Genomic DNA, 18,612 nt, shown 5'->3' with positions numbered 1-18,612 from the left:
AGTCAGCAGAGCTGGTTTCCCAGGTTAGTCAGCAGAGCTGGTTTCCCAGGTTAGTCAGCAGAGCTGGTTTCCCAGGTTAGTCAGCAGAGCTGGTTTCCCAGGTTAGTCAGCAGAGCTGGTTTCCCAGGTTAGTCAGCTATGAAGAGCAGAGCTGGTTTCCCAGGTTAGTCAGCAGAGCTGGTTTCTCAGGTTAGTCAGCTATGAAGAGCAGAGCTGGTTTCCCAGGTTAGTCAGCTAGCTGGTTTCCCAGGTTAGAGCAGAGCTGGTTTCCCAGGTTAGTCAGCAGAGCTGGTTTCCCAGGTTAGTCAGCAGAGCTGGTTTCCCAGGTTAGTCAGCTATGAAGAGCAGAGCTGGTTTCCCAGGTTAGTCAGCAGAGCTGGTTTCCCAGGTTAGTCAGCAGAGCTGGTTTCCCAGGTTAGTCAGCTATGAAGAGCAGAGCTGGTTTCCCAGGTTAGTCAGCAGAGCTGGTTTCTCAGGTTAGTCAGCTATGAAGAGCAGAGCTGGTTTCCCAGGTTAGTCAGCTATGAAGAGCAGAGCTGGTTTCCCAGGTTAGTCAGCAGAGCTGGTTTCCCAGGTTAGACAGCAGAGCTGGTTTCCCAGGTTAGTCAGCTATGAAGAGCAGAGCTGGTTTCCCAGGTTAGTCAGCAGAGCTGGTTTCCCAGGTTAGACAGCAGAGCTGGTTTCCCAGGTTAGACAGCAGAGCTGGTTTCCCAGGTTAGTCAGCTATGAAGAGCAGAGCTGGTTTCTCAGGTTAGTCAGATATGAAGAGGGGCAGAGCTGGTTTCTCAGGTTAGTCAGACATGAAGAGCAGAGCTGGTTTCTCAGGTTAGTCAGATATGAAGAGCAGAGCTGGTTTCCCAGGTTAGTCAGCAGAGCAGGTTTCCCAGGTTAGTCAGCAGAGCTGGTTTCCCAGGTTAGTCAGCAGAGCTGGTTTCCCAGGTTAGTCAGCAGAGCTGGTTTCCCAGGTTAGTCAGCAGAGCTGGTTTCCCAGGTTAGTCAGCAGAGCTGGTTTCCCAGGTTAGTCAGCAGAGCTGGTTTCCCAGGTTAGTCAGCAGAGCTGGTTTCCCAGGTTAGTCAGCAGAGCTGGTTTCCCAGGTTAGTCAGCAGAGCTGGTTTCCCAGGTTAGTCAGCAGAGCTGGTTTCCCAGGTTAGTCAGCAGAGCTGGTTTCCCAGGTTAGTCAGCAGAGCTGGTTTCCCAGGTTAGTCAGCTATGAAGAGCAGAGCAGGTTTCCCAGGTTAATCAGCAGAGCTGGTTTCCCAGGTTAGTCAGCAGAGCTGGTTTCCCAGGTTAGTCAGCAGAGCTGGTTTCCCAGGTTAGTCAGCAGAGCTGGTTTCCCAGGTTAGTCAGCAGAGCTGGTTTCCCAGGTTAGTCAGCAGAGCTGGTTTCCCAGGTTAGTCAGCTATGAAGAGCAGAGCTGGTTTCCCAGGTTAGTCAGCAGAGCTGGTTTCTCAGGTTAGTCAGCTATGAAGAGCAGAGCTGGTTTCCCAGGTTAGTCAGCTATGAAGAGCAGAGCTGGTTTCCCAGGTTAGTCAGCAGAGCTGGTTTCCCAGGTTAGACAGCAGAGCTGGTTTCTCAGGTTAGTCAGCTATGAAGAGCAGAGCTGGTTTCCCAGGTTAGTCAGCAGAGCTGGTTTCCCAGGTTAGACAGCAGAGCTGGTTTCTCAGGTTAGTCAGATATGAAGAGGGGCAGAGCTGGTTTCTCAGGTTAGTCAGATATGAAGAGTAGAGCTGGTTTCTCAGGTTAGTCAGATATGAAGAGCAGAGCTGGTTTCTCAGGTTAGTCAGATATGAAGAGCAGAGCTGGTTTCCCAGGTTAGTCAGATATGAAGAGCAGAGCTGGTTTCCCAGGTTAGTCAGCTATGAAGAGCAGAGCAGGTTTCCCAGGTTAGTCAGCAGAGCTGGTTTCCCAGGTTAGTCAGCAGAGCTGGTTTCCCAGGTTAGTCAGCAGAGCTGGTTTTCCCAGGTTAGTCAGCAGAGCTGGTTTTCCCAGGTTAGTCAGCAGAGCTGGTTTCCCAGGTTAGTCAGCAGAGCTGGTTTCCCAGGTTAGTCAGCAGAGCTGGTTTCCCAGGTTAGACAGCAGAGCTGGTTTCCCAGGTTAGTCAGCTATGAAGAGCAGAGCTGGTTTCCCAGGTTAGACGGCAGAGCTGGTTTCCCAGGTTAGACGGCAGAGCTGGTTTCCCAGGTTAGACGGCAGAGCTGGTTTCCCAGGTTAGTCGGCAGAGCTGGTTTCCCAGGTTAGTCGGCAGAGCTGGTTTCCCAGGTTAGTCGGCAGAGCTGGTTTCCCAGGTTAGTCGGCAGAGCTGGTTTCCCAGGTTAGTCGGCAGAGCTGGTTTCCCAGGTTAGTCGGCAGAGCTGGTTTCCCAGGTTAGACGGCAGAGCTGGTTTCCCAGGTTAGACGGCAGAGCTGGTTTCCCAGGTTAGACGGCAGAGCTGGTTTCCCAGGTTAGACGGCAGAGCTGGTTTCCCAGGTTAGACGGCAGAGCTGGTTTCCCAGGTTAGTCGGCAGAGCTGGTTTCCCAGGTTAGTCGGCAGAGCTGGTTTCCCAGGTTAGTCGGCAGAGCTGGTTTCCCAGGTTAGTCGGCAGAGCTGGTTTCCCAGGTTAGACGGCAGAGCTGGTTTCCCAGGTTAGACGGCAGAGCTGGTTTCCCAGGTTAGACGGCAGAGCTGGTTTCCCAGGTTAGTCGGCAGAGCTGGTTTCCCAGGTTAGACGGCAGAGCTGGTTTCCCAGGTTAGACGGCAGAGCTGGTTTCCCAGGTTAGACGGCAGAGCTGGTTTCCCAGGTTAGACAGCAGAGCTGGTTTCCCAGGTTAGACAGCAAAGCTGGTTTCCCAGGTTAGACAGCAAAGCTGGTTTCCCAGGTTAGTCAGCAGAGCTGGTTTCCCAGGTTAGTCAGCAAAGCTGGTTTCCCAGGTTAGTCAGCAGAGCTGGTTTGCCAGGTTAGTCAACTATGGAGAGCAGAGCTGGTTTGCCAGGTTAGACAGCAGAGCTGGTTTGCCAGGTTAGTCAGCAGAGCTGGTTTGCCAGGTTAGTCAGCAGAGCTGGTTTCCCAGGTTAGTCCGCAGAGCTGGTTTCCCAGGTTAGTCCGCAGAGCTGGTTTCCCAGGTTAGTCCGCAGAGCTGGTTTCCCAGGTTAGTCAGCAGAGCTGGTTTCCCAGGTTAGTCAGCAGAGCTGGTTTCCCAGCTTAGTCAGCAGAGCTGGTTTCCCAGGTTAGACAGCAGAGCTGGTTTCCCAGGTTAGACAGCAGAGCTGGTTTCCCAGGTTAGACAGCAGAGCTGGTTTCCCAGGTTAGACAGCAGAGCTGGTTTCCCAGGTTAGACAGCAGAGCTGGTTTCCCAGGTTAGACAGCAGAGCTGGTTTCCCAGGTTAGACAGCAGAGCTGGTTTCCCAGGTTAGACAGCAAAGCTGGTTTCCCAGGTTAGTCAGCAGAGCTGGTTTCCCAGGTTAGTCAGCAAAGCTGGTTTCCCAGGTTAGTCAGCAGAGCTGGTTTGCCAGGTTAGTCAACTATGGAGAGCAGAGCTGGTTTGCCAGGTTAGTCAGCAGAGCTGGTTTGCCAGGTTAGTCAACTATGGAGAGCAGAGCTGGTTTGCCAGGTTAGACAGCAGAGCTGGTTTGCCAGGTTAGTCAGCAGAGCTGGTTTCCCAGGTTAGTCAGCAGAGCTGGTTTCCCAGGTTAGTCAGCAGAGCTGGTTTCCCTGGTTAGTCAGCAGAGCTGGTTTCCCAGGTTAGTCAGATATGAAGAGCAGAGCTGGTTTCTCAGGTTAGTCAGATATGAAGAGCAGAGCTGGTTTCCCAGGTTAGTCAGCTATGAAGAGCAGAGCACGTTTCCCAGGTTAGTCAGCAGAGCTGGTTTCCCAGGTTAGTCAGCAGAGCTGGTTTCCCAGGTTAGTCAGCAGAGCTGGTTTCCCAGGTTAGTCAGCAGAGCTGGTTTCCCAGGTTAGTTAGAGCTGGTTTCCCAGGTTAGTCAGCAGAGCTGGTTTCCCAGGTTAGTCAGCAGAGCTGGTTTCCCAGGTTAGTCAGCAGAGCTGGTTTCCCAGGTTAGACAGCAGAGCTGGTTTCCCAGGTTAGTCAGCTATGAAGAGCAGAGCTGGTTTCCCAGGTTAGACGGCAGAGCTGGTTTCCCAGGTTAGACGGCAGAGCTGGTTTCCCAGGTTAGACAGCAGAGCTGGTTTCCCAGGTTAGACAGCAGAGCTGGTTTCCCAGGTTAGACAGCAGAGCTGGTTTCCCAGGTTAGACAGCAGAGCTGGTTTCCCAGGTTAGACAGCAGAGCTGGTTTCCCAGGTTAGACAGCAGAGCTGGTTTCCCAGGTTAGTCAGCAGAGCTGGTTTCCCAGGTTAGTCAGCAAAGCTGGTTTCCCAGGTTAGTCAGCAGAGCTGGTTTGCCAGGTTAGTCAACTATGGAGAGCAGAGCTGGTTTGCCAGGTTAGACAGCAGAGCTGGTTTGCCAGGTTAGTCAACTATGGAGAGCAGAGCTGGTTTGCCAGGTTAGACAGCAGAGCTGGTTTGCCAGGTTAGTCCGCAGAGCTGGTTTCCCAGGTTAGTCAGCAGAGCTGGTTTCATTTACATTTACATTTAAGTCATTTAGCAGACGCTCTTATCCAGAGCGACTTTTTTCCCAGCTTAGTCAGCAGAGCTGGTTTCCCAGCTTAGTCAGCAGAGCTGGTTTCCCAGCTTAGTCAGCAGAGCTGGTTTCCCAGCTTAGTCAGCAGAGCTGGTTTCCCAGGTTAGACAGCAGAGCTGGTTTCCCAGGTTAGACAGCAGAGCTGGTTTCCCAGGTTAGACAGCAGAGCTGGTTTCCCAGGTTAGACAGCAGAGCTGGTTTCCCAGGTTAGACAGCAGAGCTGGTTTCCCAGGTTAGACAGCAGAGCTGGTTTCCCAGGTTAGACAGCAGAGCTGGTTTCCCAGGTTAGACAGCAGAGCTGGTTTCCCAGGTTAGACAGCAGAGCTGGTTTCCCAGGTTAGACAGCAAAGCTGGTTTCCCAGGTTAGTCAGCAGAGCTGGTTTCCCAGGTTAGTCAGCAAAGCTGGTTTCCCAGGTTAGTCAGCAGAGCTGGTTTGCCAGGTTAGTCAACTATGGAGAGCAGAGCTGGTTTGCCAGGTTAGTCAGCAGAGCTGGTTTGCCAGGTTAGTCAACTATGGAGAGCAGAGCTGGTTTGCCAGGTTAGACAGCAGAGCTGGTTTGCCAGGTTAGTCAGCAGAGCTGGTTTCCCAGGTTAGTCAGCAGAGCTGGTTTCCCTGGTTAGTCAGCAGAGCTGGTTTCCCAGGTTAGTCAGCAGAGCTGGTTTCCCAGGTTAGTCAGCAGAGCTGGTTTCCCAGGTTAGTCAGCAGAGCTGGTTTCCCAGGTTAGTCAGCTATGAAGAGCAGAGCTGGTTTGCCAGGTTAGTCAGCTATGAAGAGCAGAGCTGGTTTGCCAGGTTAGTCAGCTATGAAGAGCAGAGCTGGTTTGCCAGGTTAGTCAGCTATGAAGAGCAGAGCTGGTTTGCCAGGTTAGACAGCAGAGCTGGTTTGCCAGGTTAGTCAGCAGAGCTGGTTTCCCAGGTTAGTCAGCAGAGCTGGTTTCCCAGGTTAGTCAGCAGAGCTGGTTTCCCAGGTTAGACAGCAGAGCTGGTTTCCCAGGTTAGTCAGCTATGAAGAGCAGAGCTGGTTTCCCAGGTTAGACGGCAGAGCTGGTTTCCCAGGTTAGACGGCAGAGCTGGTTTCCCAGGTTAGTCGGCAGAGCTGGTTTCCCAGGTTAGTCGGCAGAGCTGGTTTCCCAGGTTAGTCGGCAGAGCTGGTTTCCCAGGTTAGTCGGCAGAGCTGGTTTCCCAGGTTAGACGGCAGAGCTGGTTTCCCAGGTTAGACGGCAGAGCTGGTTTCCCAGGTTAGACGGCAGAGCTGGTTTCCCAGGTTAGTCGGCAGAGCTGGTTTCCCAGGTTAGTCGGCAGAGCTGGTTTCCCAGGTTAGTCGGCAGAGCTGGTTTCCCAGGTTAGTCGGCAGAGCTGGTTTCCCAGGTTAGACGGCAGAGCTGGTTTCCCAGGTTAGACGGCAGAGCTGGTTTCCCAGGTTAGACGGCAGAGCTGGTTTCCCAGGTTAGTCGGCAGAGCTGGTTTCCCAGGTTAGACGGCAGAGCTGGTTTCCCAGGTTAGTCGGCAGAGCTGGTTTCCCAGGTTAGTCGGCAGAGCTGGTTTCCCAGGTTAGACAGCAGAGCTGGTTTCCCAGGTTAGACAGCAGAGCTGGTTTCCCAGGTTAGACAGCAGAGCTGGTTTCCCAGGTTAGACAGCAGAGCTGGTTTCCCAGGTTAGACAGCAGAGCTGGTTTCCCAGGTTAGACAGCAAAGCTGGTTTCCCAGGTTAGTCAGCAGAGCTGGTTTCCCAGGTTAGTCAGCAAAGCTGGTTTCCCAGGTTAGTCAGCAGAGCTGGTTTGCCAGGTTAGTCAACTATGGAGAGCAGAGCTGGTTTGCCAGGTTAGACAGCAGAGCTGGTTTGCCAGGTTAGTCAACTATGGAGAGCAGAGCTGGTTTGCCAGGTTAGACAGCAGAGCTGGTTTGCCAGGTTAGTCAGCTATGAAGAGCAGAGCTGGTTTCCCAGGTTAGTCAGCTATGAAGAGCAGAGCTGGTTTCCCAGGTTAGTCAGCAGAACTGGTTTCCCAGGTTAGTCAGCAGAGCTGGTTTCCCAGGTTAGTCAGCAGAGCTGGTTTGCCAGGTTAGTCAGCAGAGCTGGTTTGCCAGGTTAGTCAGCAGAGCTGGTTTGCCAGGTTAGTCAGCAGAGCTGGTTTGCCAGGTTAGTCAGCAGAGCTGGTTTGCCAGGTTAGTCAGCAGAGCTGGTTTGCCAGGTTAGTCAGCAGAGCTGGTTTCCCAGGTTAGTCAGCAGAGCTGGTTTCCCAGGTTAGTCAGCAGAGCTGGTTTCCCAGGTTAGTCAGCAGAGCTGGTTTCCCAGGTTAGTCAGCAGAGCTGGTTTCCCAGGTTAGTCAGCAGAGCTGGTTTCCCAGGTTAGTCAGCAGAGCTGGTTTCCCAGGTTAGTCAGCAGAGCTGGTTTCCCAGGTTAGTCAGCAGAGCTGGTTTCCCAGGTTAGTCAGCAGAGCTGGTTTCCCAGGTTAGTCAGCTATGAAGAGCAGGGCAGGTTTCCCAGGTTAGTCAGCAGAGCTGGTTTCCCAGGTTAGTCAGCTATGAAGAGCAGAGCTGGTTTCCCAGGTTAGTCAGCAGAGCTGGTTTCCCAGGTTAGTCAGCAGAACTTGTTTCCCAGGTTAGTCAGCTATGAAGAGCAGGGCAGGTTTCCCAGGTTAGTCAGCAGAGCTGGTTTCCCAGGTTAGGCAGCTATGAAGAGCAGAGCTGGTTTCCCAGGTTAGACAGCAGAGCTGGTTTCCCAGGTTAGTCGGCAGAACAGGTTTCCCAGGTTAGTCGGCAGAGCTGGTTTCCCAGGTTAGTCGGCAGAGCTGGTTTCCCAGGTTAGACGGCAGAACTGGTTTCCCAGGTTAGACAGCAGAACTGGTTTCCCAGATTAGTCAGCTATGAAGAGCAGAGCTGGTTTCCCAGGTTAGTCAGCTATGAAGAGCAGAGCAGGTTTCCCAGGTTAGTCAGCTATGAAGAGCAGAGCAGGTTTCCCAGGTTAGTCAGCTATGAAGAGCAGAGCAGGTTTCCCAGGTTAGTCAGCAGAGCTGGTTTCCCAGGTTAGACAGCAGAGCTGGTTTCCCAGGTTAGTCAACAGAGCTGGTTTCCCAGGTTAGTCAGCTATGAAGAGCAGAGCTGGTTTCCCAGGTTAGTCAGCAGAGCTGGTTTCCCAGGTTAGACAGCAGAGCTGGTTTCCCAGGTTGGTCAGCTATGAAGAGCAGAGCTGGTTTCCCAGGTTAGTCAGCAGAGCTGGTTTCTCAGGTTAGTCAGCAGAGCTGGTTTCTCAGGTTAGTCAGCAGAGCTGGTTTCCCAGGTTAGTCAGCAGAGCTGGTTTCCCAGGTTAGTCAGCAGAGCTGGTTTCCCAGGTTAGTCAGATATGAAGAGCAGAGCTGGTTTCTCAGGTTAGTCAGATATGAAGAGCAGAGCTGGTTTCTCAAGGTTAGTCAGCTATGAAGAGCAGAGCTGGTTTCTCAAGGTTAGTCAGCTATGAAGAGCAGAGCTGGTTTCCCAGGTTAGACAGCAGAGCTGGTTTCCCAGGTTAGTCAACAGAGCTGGTTTCCCAGGTTAGTCAACAGAGCTGGTTTCCCAGGTTAGTCAGCAGAGCTGGTTTCCCAGGTTAGACAGCAGAGCTGGTTTCCCAGGTTGGTCAGCAGAGCTGGTTTCCCAGGTTAGTCAGCAGAGCTGGTTTCCCAGGTTAGTCAGCAGAGCTGGTTTCCCAGGTTAGTCAGCAGAGCTGGTTTCCCAGGTTAGTCAGATATGAAGAGCAGAGCTGGTTTCTCAGGTTAGTCAGATATGAAGAGCAGAGCTGGTTTCTCAAGGTTAGTCAGCTATGAAGAGCAGAGCTGGTTTCCCAGGTTAGACAGCAGAGCTGGTTTCCCAGGTTAGACAGCAGAGCTGGTTTCCCAGGTTAGTCAGCAGAGCTGGTTTCTCAGGTTAGTCAGCAGAGCTGGTTTCCCAGGTTAGTCAGCAGAGCTGGTTTCCCAGGTTAGTCAGATATGAAGAGCAGAGCTGGTTTCTCAGGTTAGTCAGATATGAAGAGCAGAGCTGGTTTCTCAAGGTTAGTCAGCTATGAAGAGCAGAGCTGGTTTCTCAAGGTTAGTCAGCTATGAAGAGCAGAGCTGGTTTCCCAGGTTAGACAGCAGAGCTGGTTTCCCAGGTTAGACAGCAGAGCTGGTTTCCCAGGTTAGACAGCAGAGCTGGTTTCCCAGGTTAGACAGCAGAGCTGGTTTCCCAGGTTAGACAGCAGAGCTGGTTTCCCAGGTTAGACAGCAGAGCTGGTTTCCCAGGTTAGACAGCAGAGCTGGTTTCCCAGGTTAGACAGCAGAGCTGGTTTCCCAGGTTAGGGTTTCCCAGGTTAGACAGCAGAGCTGGTTTCCCAGGTTAGACAGCAGAGCTGGTTTCCCAGGTTAGACAGCAGAGCTGGTTTCCCAGGTTAGACAGCAGAGCTGGTTTCCCAGGTTAGACAGCAGAGCTGGTTTCCCAGGTTAGACAGCAGAGCTGGTTTCCCAGGTTAGACAGCAGAGCTGGTTTCCCAGGTTAGACAGCAGAGCTGGTTTCCCAGGTTAGACAGCAGAGCTGGTTTCCCAGGTTAGTCAGCAGAGCTGGTTTCCCAGGTTAGTCAGCAGAGCTGGTTTCCCAGGTTAGTCAGCAGAGCTGGTTTCCCCAGGTTAGTCAGATATGAAGAGCAGAGCTGGTTTCTCAGGTTAGTCAGATATGAAGAGCAGAGCTGGTTTCTCAAGGTTAGTCAGCTATGAAGAGCAGAGCTGGTTTCTCAAGGTTAGTCAGCTATGAAGAGCAGAGCTGGTTTCCCAGGTTAGACAGCAGAGCTGGTTTCCCAGGTTAGACAGCAGAGCTGGTTTCCCAGGTTAGACAGCAGAGCTGGTTTCCCAGGTTAGACAGCAGAGCTGGTTTCCCAGGTTAGACAGCAGAGATGGTTTCCCAGGTTAGACAGCAGAGCTGGTTTCCCAGGTTAGACAGCAGAGCTGGTTTCCCAGGTTAGACAGCAGAGCTGGTTTCCCAGGTTAGACAGCAGAGCTGGTTTCCCAGGTTAGACAGCAGAGCTGGTTTCCCAGGTTAGACAGCAGAGCTGGTTTCCCAGGTTAGACAGCAGAGCTGGTTTCCCAGGTTAGACAGCAGAGCTGGTTTCCCAGGTTAGACAGCAGAGCTGGTTTCCCAGGTTAGACAGCAGAGCTGGTTTCCCAGGTTAGACAGCAGAGCTGGTTTCCCAGGTTAGTCAGCAGAGCTGGTTTCCCAGGTTAGACAGCAGAGCTGGTTTCCCAGGTTAGACAGCAGAGCTGGTTTCCCAGGTTAGACAGCAGAGCTGGTTTCCCAGGTTAGACAGCAGAGCTGGTTTCCCAGGTTAGACAGCAGAGCTGGTTTCCCAGGTTAGACAGCAGAGCTGGTTTCCCAGGTTAGACAGCAGAGCTGGTTTCCCAGGTTAGACAGCAGAGCTGGTTTCCCAGGTTAGACAGCAGAGCTGGTTTCCCAGGTTAGACAGCAGAGCTGGTTTCCCAGGTTAGACAGCAGAGCTGGTTTCCCAGGTTAGACAGCAGAGCTGGTTTCCCAGGTTAGACAGCAGAGCTGGTTTCCCAGGTTAGACAGCAGAGCTGGTTTCCCAGGTTAGACAGCAGAGCTGGTTTCCCAGGTTAGACAGCAGAGCTGGTTTCCCAGGTTAGACAGCAGAGCTGGTTTCCCAGGTTAGACAGCAGAGCTGGTTTCCCAGGTTAGACAGCAGAGCTGGTTTCCCAGGTTAGTCAGCAGAGCTGGTTTCCCAGGTTAGACAGCAGAGCTGGTTTCCCAGGTTAGTCAGCAGAGCTGGTTTCCCAGGTTAGTCAGCAGAGCTGGTTTCCCAGGTTAGTCAGCAGAGCTGGTTTCCCAGGTTAGATAGCAGAGCTGGTTTCCCAGGTTAGACAGCAGAGCTGGTTTCCCAGGTTAGACAGCAGAGCTGGTTTCCCAGGTTAGACAGCAGAGCTGGTTTCCCAGGTTAGACAGCAGAGCTGGTTTCCCAGGTTAGACAGCAGAGCTGGTTTCCCAGGTTAGTCAACAGAGCTGGTTTCCCAGGTTAGTCAGCAGAGCTGGTTTCCAGTAATGACATTATATTCAGACAGTAATGACATTATATTCAGACAGTAATGACATTATATTCAGACAGTAATGACATTATATTCAGACAGTAATGACATTATATGGGGAGATAGGCAAATGGGGGGGGGGCCAGTGGGAAGGTTGGAAGCAGGGATTGATCTCGGTTCTCAGGTGGAAAGTTCTCTGAGCCACGTGCTGTGAAATTTTACCACTACACCAAGGCGCTGCACAGGAAAAGTTTATATTAATGGTTGATGGTTGTGAGGAACCAAATCATAGATTGCTTTCAAGTAAGGTCACAAACATTTAGCATTTTGGGTGACCTCTAAAACATGGCTGGAAGAAAGTCCTGCAGGCTCTCCAGGAGGGTTGGCCTCCCCTTCATCTGTTTCCCAAGTGCTTAAAAACTGTTCTTGTTTATAACAATTCATTTCTCAAAAAATCACCCAACTTTAAAGAAAAATCTAATGCATATCATTACTCAGGTCATTTATGTCTATTAGTTTAAGGTATCTGCCACCAATTTACTTTACAGATTAAAAAAATGATATATTTGTGAGTTGTGAGTCCCCCTACCATCTCCACAATACTAAAATGGCAAAATTGCCACTTCTGGATCCCCAATGTTTGACCAAATTATTTTCATAGTAATTTTATTTTAACAAAAATGTAAACCATTTTTTTTTTTTAATCAAGCCACCTTACCAAAACTTCCCTGCTAAAACATACTACAGATCCACCTGCCCCCTTTTCTTTGTCAAAGCCTAATGACAAACCACCAAACAAGGGGACTAATACATGTGTGAATTAAATTAACATTATGCTGTATTCTGCAATAGGAACGAGTGTTACAGCAACCTAATTTTGTAGACAATATTGTCTAGTCTTTACAGTTACAGTATAAACTCAGCGGAGAACGTTCCCTCTCCATTCAGCTCCACTCTAATCTTGAGGGGCGTTTCTTTAAAACGCGCATCAAATCTCCTTGGCCCTTTCCATAACTAGACCAATCATATGCTTCAATGTGCCGCGGTTCACAGTGCTGTGGCGTGACTGGACAATGGGCGGATTCGATTATGCTGAACCGTGGGGCGCCGGGCATAGGCCCCGTCACTTGAAAAGGGCGAAAGCGGAGGAGACGAGCTCTTCTCAAATAGAACACTGATGTGTGCTGTTTGGTCATGTTGTCAACAAGGTAGCATGGTGCATCGTCCAGACACATATATCATCTGTTTTCGATCAAATAAAAATGGTTTGAATTTTCTGATAAAGCATTTTTTTTTTCAAAAGCAATTCCTTTTTGCATGAGAGAACACCGAATGCTACTAATTACTACACGTGATGAATTACAAAACTTTTGTTTTGAGCAGACTTCGCGTGGGCTTTGAACGGGGAACTTAACTCACGACCCGGAAGGCAGCCCACTTCCAAATCGAATGCAATTCAACTTTCAACCTAAACAAAACCCGCATATACAGGGGCCTGGGCGAAATCAATCAAGCCCCCTCAAATGACAGCGGTTTCGGCTAGTGACGTTCAATTGCATGCGCAGATGCTCCGATTTGTCTTGCGGTGGCAAGGACAATAGTTGCTTTGCATTGGCACCCTGCATATTCACTATGAGCATGTAACACATTATGTTCTAGTCCAGGAGTTCCCTCTGACAAGACAAACATGCTACATAACCCATGTATGGCAGTGATGGGCAGTCATGTTAATTAACAGACTGCATCTCATTCTGTCAGTTGTTTTGATAAAGAGGAACTATTTTAATGAGGACTTATGTTTTTTTGTGTTTTTTTAAACGCAGGACTTTGATCCAACCCGTTGTCAAAAAGATAAGTTTGATAACATGGTTGGCTAGAGTTTAAACAGCTAAAACACAGGTAACGTGCCAGACTAAGGCTAACCAAGCTTGGTTGGGTGAACTAGCTATGTCATTAGGAAAATATGGCAAGGTCCAGATGAAAATCAATGGTTTTCCAGTCGTGAGTGAAAGATCAGTCAGCTAGGGCTGCTAAAGATCAGTCAGCTAGCTCTTTGATAGGGGTGCTAAAGATCAGTCAGCTAGCTCTTTGATAGGGGTGCTAAAGATCAGTCAGCTAGCTCTTTGATAGGGGTGCTAAAGATCAGTCAGCTAGCTCTTTGATAGGGGTGCTAAAGATCAGTCAGCTAGGGGTGCTAAAGATCAGTCAGCTAGCTCTTTGATAGGGGTGCTAAAGATCAGTCAGCTAGCTCTTTGATAGGGGTGCTAAAGATCAGTCAGCTAGCTCTTTGAAAGGGGTGCTAAAGATCAGTCAGCTAGGGGTGCTAAAGATCAGTCAGCTAGCTCTTTGATAGGGGTGCTAAAGATCAGTCAGCTAGCTCTTTGATAGGGGTGCTAAAGATCAGTCAGCTAGCTCTTTGATAGGGGAACCCGTGAACCGTTACTGAGTGGCAAATGGCTATGGAAATCTTACAACAACAAAAAAGGTAGCCTGGCTAGTTAGCCAACTAGTTATGCAGTAAATTGGCTGGTTAACTAAGTTAACTAATAAGCATTCCAATGTTTAAAATGCCTTGACAAAATATAAGACAACAGCCCCAATTATGACCGGGTTTCTGACCAATAATAATAATAATAATAATAGATGTCTTCTAATTGAAGGGTATCGCAGAAAACTGAATCCGTGAGACAGAACAATCAAAGCCAGCCAAGTTAGTTGTCACTCTGGCTAACCTGCTAACCAGGTGGCTAACACTAACATTAGGTCATCTAACGTTAGCCAGTGAGTTGCCTTGTGAAGTAAGCGTTGATGTGAAACTAGTCAATATACTATTTATCAAACATTTAGCTACAACGTTAAAAAAAAATAGGACTGTATTTTATTGTCAAGCCGTGCCCCCAACCCCTATTCCAGATTTTAGGTCAGAGAAGTGTAGCCAACCTAGCTAGTGTTAGCCGAGAACAGGCTAGTTGGCGAAGCTAATGAAAACGCATAATGAACATCACAGACCCCGCCGGTCTTCTTACCTGTGAATTTAGCTGATAGGCCGTACCTGTCCGTTTTTGTTTGATGAAACCACCATATTATACTGAAAATGGGGGATTTGAAACGCCGGTGTAGATGGATGGTGACTAGATAGGACCAAAACCTAGCTAGCTAGCTAGCTGGCTGTTTATCATATGCCTTTTTTTGGAAAGAGCTAGCTAGCCTCCTGGTTTCCAGCACGACGCCAACTCTTTGGAGATGTTCACGATGCACCACTCCTATTGGTTGTCATAGGGGAAACATCGTATTCTTATTGGACGATGTCAGTGTCAATCAAACCGGTGCCGCCGCAACAATCCCATTGATATGAAATGTTTATTTTTCCATCAGACACATTTTCTATTTCCATATGTGCTCTCATGTAGAAAGTGGTATGAAGTACAATTAAGTAAATACATTTTAAGTATCTGTATTTACTATTTATTTATGTTTTACTGCACTACATTCCTAAAGAAAATAATGTACTGTAACGTATAATGTTATAATAATGTACTGCATGCTTTTAGCGCGCTGGACATCGGGCTAGAAGGTCGAGGGTTCGAGGCCTGCTCCCTGCCTGTTTCATTACAGTACTTTTTACTCCATACATTTCCCTGACACTCAAAAGTACTCATTACATGTTTAATGCTTATCGGGACAGAAAATTTGTCTAATTCATGCACTTATTAAGAGAACATCCCTGGTCATCCCTACTACCTCTGATCTGGCGGACTTGCCAAACACAAATGCTTAGTTTGTCTGTGTTGGAGTGTGCCCCTGACTATCCATAAATAAAATAAATCGTGCCATCTGGTTTGCTTAATATAAGAATTTAAATTATTTATAATTCTATTTTGATACATAAGTATATTTGAGTAATTACATTTACTTTTGATACTTACGTTTATTTACAATCAAGTAATTAACATACTTTTACTCAAGTGGTATTTTACTGGGTGACTTTCACTTTTACTTGAGTCATTTTCTAATAAGAGATCTTTATTTTTACTTAGGTACGACAATTGGGTACTTTTCCCACCACGGTAAGGTAAGGCTAAGTGTATCACCAGCATATATATAAGCCTAGTATTTTATATCAGCAGCATTATTTCTCTGAAATAAATTAATAAATGATGAATGTATCAATCACTATAATTGGCAGGTTGTCCAACTAGAAGTCTGATAGTGGGTTACTGCTGTAGAAGAGGGCATTCATTTACCACCATGGCATTCTAATTGGCAGGTTGTCCAACTAGAAGTCTGATAGTGGGTTACTGCTGTAGAAGAGGGCATTCATTTACCACCATGGCATTCTATTGTGGTTTTGTCTTGTCCAGACAATACTAGTATGGTAATCTACTGCAATGTTTTTTTATTCTACACATTTGATTGAGAAGTTTGTCTGTGACATCTGGAAACGCATTGGTGCACTTCCCTTTACCTCCTGAGGCATTTAGAAACACATTTCCAAATGAATATTTACATGTTTATTTAAGATCTATTTATGTAGGTTGTGTGACAGTGTGTGCCTATTGATGAGGCCGTGGCGACACCGCAAAGTGTGACAAGGTAGGAATCAACGTTTTGGTCAGTGTTTCTTGTGGGACATTTATTAATGGGGATTATTACATTATTAATGTAGAAAGTATATATACCCTTAAAGTCTCTGCCTCTTCTTAGCCTGAGTTTCAAATCAAAGTAGACAGCCCTCGGTCCTAAACCCTATGCCCATATGGGAATCACTGCGTCCATATTTGTCGTCAGGCAACATGATTAGCCAAGTAAGGGACGTAAGTGTCATGTTTTGTCATATATTGTCTTGTCCTTGTGCTTTCCCTTCTGTTCGTTTCCCCCTGCTGGTCTTATTAGGTTCATTTTCCTCTTTCTATCCCTCTGTTAGTCCCCCTTAATTTTCTAGTTATCTCTCTATATTAATAATGATATAGTTCATTTTAAGATGACTGCTCCCAGCTAGTTCCTCATTCTCCTAACTCACTTGAATTACTCTTTTCAGGCACCCACTGTCCCCTATTTTGCCCTCTGATTAGAGCCCCTATTTCTCCCCTTGTTTTCCGCTTCTGTCCTTGTCGGATCCTTGTATGATGTTCGCTGTTCTGTGTCCTTTTACAAATCTCGCCCTGCCCTGCAAGTGTTTTGTCTTCTTCAGATGCTTCATTTGAGGGGATGTGAGCAGGTGTCTTAGTCTGCTACGGTCGGTGCCTTCCCTAAGCAACCTGCAGTCTATGAGAAAATGACTCCAGTCAGTCACATCAGGGGGCCTACGACCTGGATTTAAGTTTTTCCTAAATTGTTTTCTCCTTGTTAGATCCAGGATTATTACTTTTGTCTTATACTGGAATAAAGACTCTGTTTTCGTTAAGTCCTTTTTCTCTGGTCCTCATTCACCAGCATAACAGTAAGCCCCTCAGCCCTGGTTTTGCAAAAATCAGGAGTTTCTGTCCAAAAATGATGAAAAATTAGGTTTTGTCACTTCTAGGTTAGACCTGAAACGCCACATAATTCAATTCGCGATGATTGTCCGAAAAAACTTAACTCAACGTCAAATATGGAGAACCAAAAAAGTTTAAGATCATAAATACTACTATTACTACACTGGCACGTCTCATAAAAGTAATTATGTTTTTACTTGGTTGACTTTTGAAAGAAATTGAACATTTTCCTTCTTCAGAAGTAGCTACAAGACGCAGGCTAATGTTAGTTAGATAATTAATTTTCTAGTTATCCATTTTTATGGAACGGTCTGTATATTAATAATGATATAGTTCATTTTAAGATGACTTGCAATCATCTCTTCAGTGGGTCATATGATTGGGTAGTCTGGCCCAGAGCGGAACTAGTAACCGGAAGGTTCTGGAGCAAACCGCCCTTGCTGTCTCTGCCTGGCCTGTTCCCCTCTTTCCACTGGGATTCTCTGCCCTTGAACAGGCAGTTAACCCACTGTTCCCAGGCCGTCATTGAAAATAAGAATGTGTTCTTAAAATAAAGGTAAAATAAATAGAAAGATCTGAAAACACAATCATTGTCTCAGGATGGTAAGTTGGTGGTGAATTTCCGGCCAAGTGCAGTCCATTTACAAATCACTCCTCCCTGTTTGGCCCTGCAAGTGTATACTCGGATGGGGCCACATCATGATACCTCAGCCTCAGTATTTATGTCCACTTCATTTGGGGGCTGAGGGGATCAGTTTGTTTATCTGTCTTTTTCCTAGGGTTTGGTATGTGGACTTAGTCTCGTCTCTCTCTTCTTCTCTCGGAGGCGAGCCCTAGGTCCATGCCCCAGGACTACCTGACATGATGACTGCTGTCCCCAGTCCACCTGACATGCTGCTGTGTGCACTGGCGGACTGACCTTCAGGCAGATGAGAAAATGACCTCAGACCTCACATCATGGGGCTGTCCTCCATGACCTGCATATAACTAATGATATATATAACCATAAAAACATAAATTATTTCTCAGACCAGCAAGCATCTCTAAAATCTGTCTTAAGAAAACATCTGTTACACCTGCATTGTTTGCTGTTTTGGCCTACAAAAATGAATATAACCCCTATGGATGGTGGATTCTCACCAACACCATTGTGTTCTCCGTGTTACTAAACGAGACTCATCTGAAGGAAACCGGGATGAAAAACCGATATAAGTGTAAAAAAGCTGGTAATTACACCTCAAAACAAACAGCCTCCAGAAAGTATTCAAACCCCTTAACTATTTCCGTATTATTTACATTTACATTTAAGTCATTTTATGTTTTTGACAGAAAACGCTCTTAAAAAGAAAACTTTAATGTCAAATTAGGTGCATTCACCTTATGACATCCAGTGGGACAGTCAAATTAACAATAGTGCATCTAAAACTTAGGGGGGGTGGGGTGAGAGGGATTACTTAACCCTGCCACTATGTTGTGTTAGATATTTTGGGTCATGTTGGCCTTTATTATCATGTCTTGTCCCTATCCCATCATGTCAATGTGGAATTATGTTTTTTGACATTTTTACAAAACGTATTAAAAAATGAAAAGATTTAATGTCTTGAATCAGTAGGTATTCAACCCCTTTGTTATGGCAAGCCTAAATATGTTCAGGGAGTAAAGAATTGCTTAAATTAACAAGTCACATCCAGTGCCTTGTTTTGTATTCACCATGCTGTGATTGTGTTTCGCCCCCTTGAACTTTGCGACCTTTTGCCACATTTCAGGCTAAAATAATTTTGCACGCCCAATTTTTCAGTTTCTGATTTGTTAAAAAAGTTTGAAATATCCAATAAATGTCGTTCCACTTCATGATTGTGTCCCACTTGTTGTTGATTCTTCACAAAAAAATACAGTTTTATATATTTATGTTTGAAGCCTGAAATGTGGCAAAAGGTCGCAAAGTTCAAGGGGGCTGTCACGACTTCTGCCGAAGTCGTTTTCATTTTCCAATGGTTTTGTCTTGTCTTCCCACACACCTGTTTTCAATCCCATTCATTACCTGTTGTGTATTTAACCCTCTGTTTCCCCTCCTGTCTTTGTCAGAGATTGTTTATTGTCAGTGTAGTGTTGTTTGTTGTATAGGTGCGCGACGGGTCTTCGTACCCATATTTTGTTTATGTTCTTTTCCTGTTTAGTGTTATGGAGCATGTTACCATGACATTATTAAAAGACTCCATTTTACACTCCGTTTGACTCTCCTGCGCCTGACTTCCCTGCCACTTATACACATATGCCTGACAGGGGCCGAATACTTTCGCAAGGCACTGTATGTTCAGGACACTTTTCTGCTTAAACAAGTCACATAATAAGTTGCATGGACTCACTCTGTGTGCAATTTTATTTCACCTTTATTTAACCAGGTAGGCCAGTTGAGAACAAGTTCTCATTTTCAACTGCGACCTGGCCAAGATAAAGCGTAGCAATTCGACACATACAACAACACAGA

General features: G+C 47.3%; 1 protein-coding gene across 1 annotated transcript in view; it reads right to left on the bottom strand.

The window, feature by feature from the left end:
• LOC124039437 (cytoplasmic protein NCK1-like) overlaps positions 1–13,878 on the bottom strand; it is a 96,830-nt gene extending 82,952 nt beyond the window's left edge. Inside the window, exon 1 of the mRNA XM_046355401.1 lies at positions 13,677–13,878. The gene's annotated coding sequence lies outside the window, so the exon portion shown is untranslated. The remainder of the gene's footprint in view (positions 1–13,676) is intronic.
• Between the last annotated feature and the right edge of the window lie 4,734 nt (positions 13,879–18,612).

This window comes from Oncorhynchus gorbuscha, linkage group LG07, assembly GCF_021184085.1.
Source record: "Oncorhynchus gorbuscha isolate QuinsamMale2020 ecotype Even-year linkage group LG07, OgorEven_v1.0, whole genome shotgun sequence".
In the NCBI taxonomy this organism is placed as follows: domain Eukaryota; kingdom Metazoa; phylum Chordata; class Actinopteri; order Salmoniformes; family Salmonidae; genus Oncorhynchus; species Oncorhynchus gorbuscha.
Note: the sequence above shows the minus strand (reverse complement) of the source record. Positions and strands in the feature narration are given on the sequence as shown.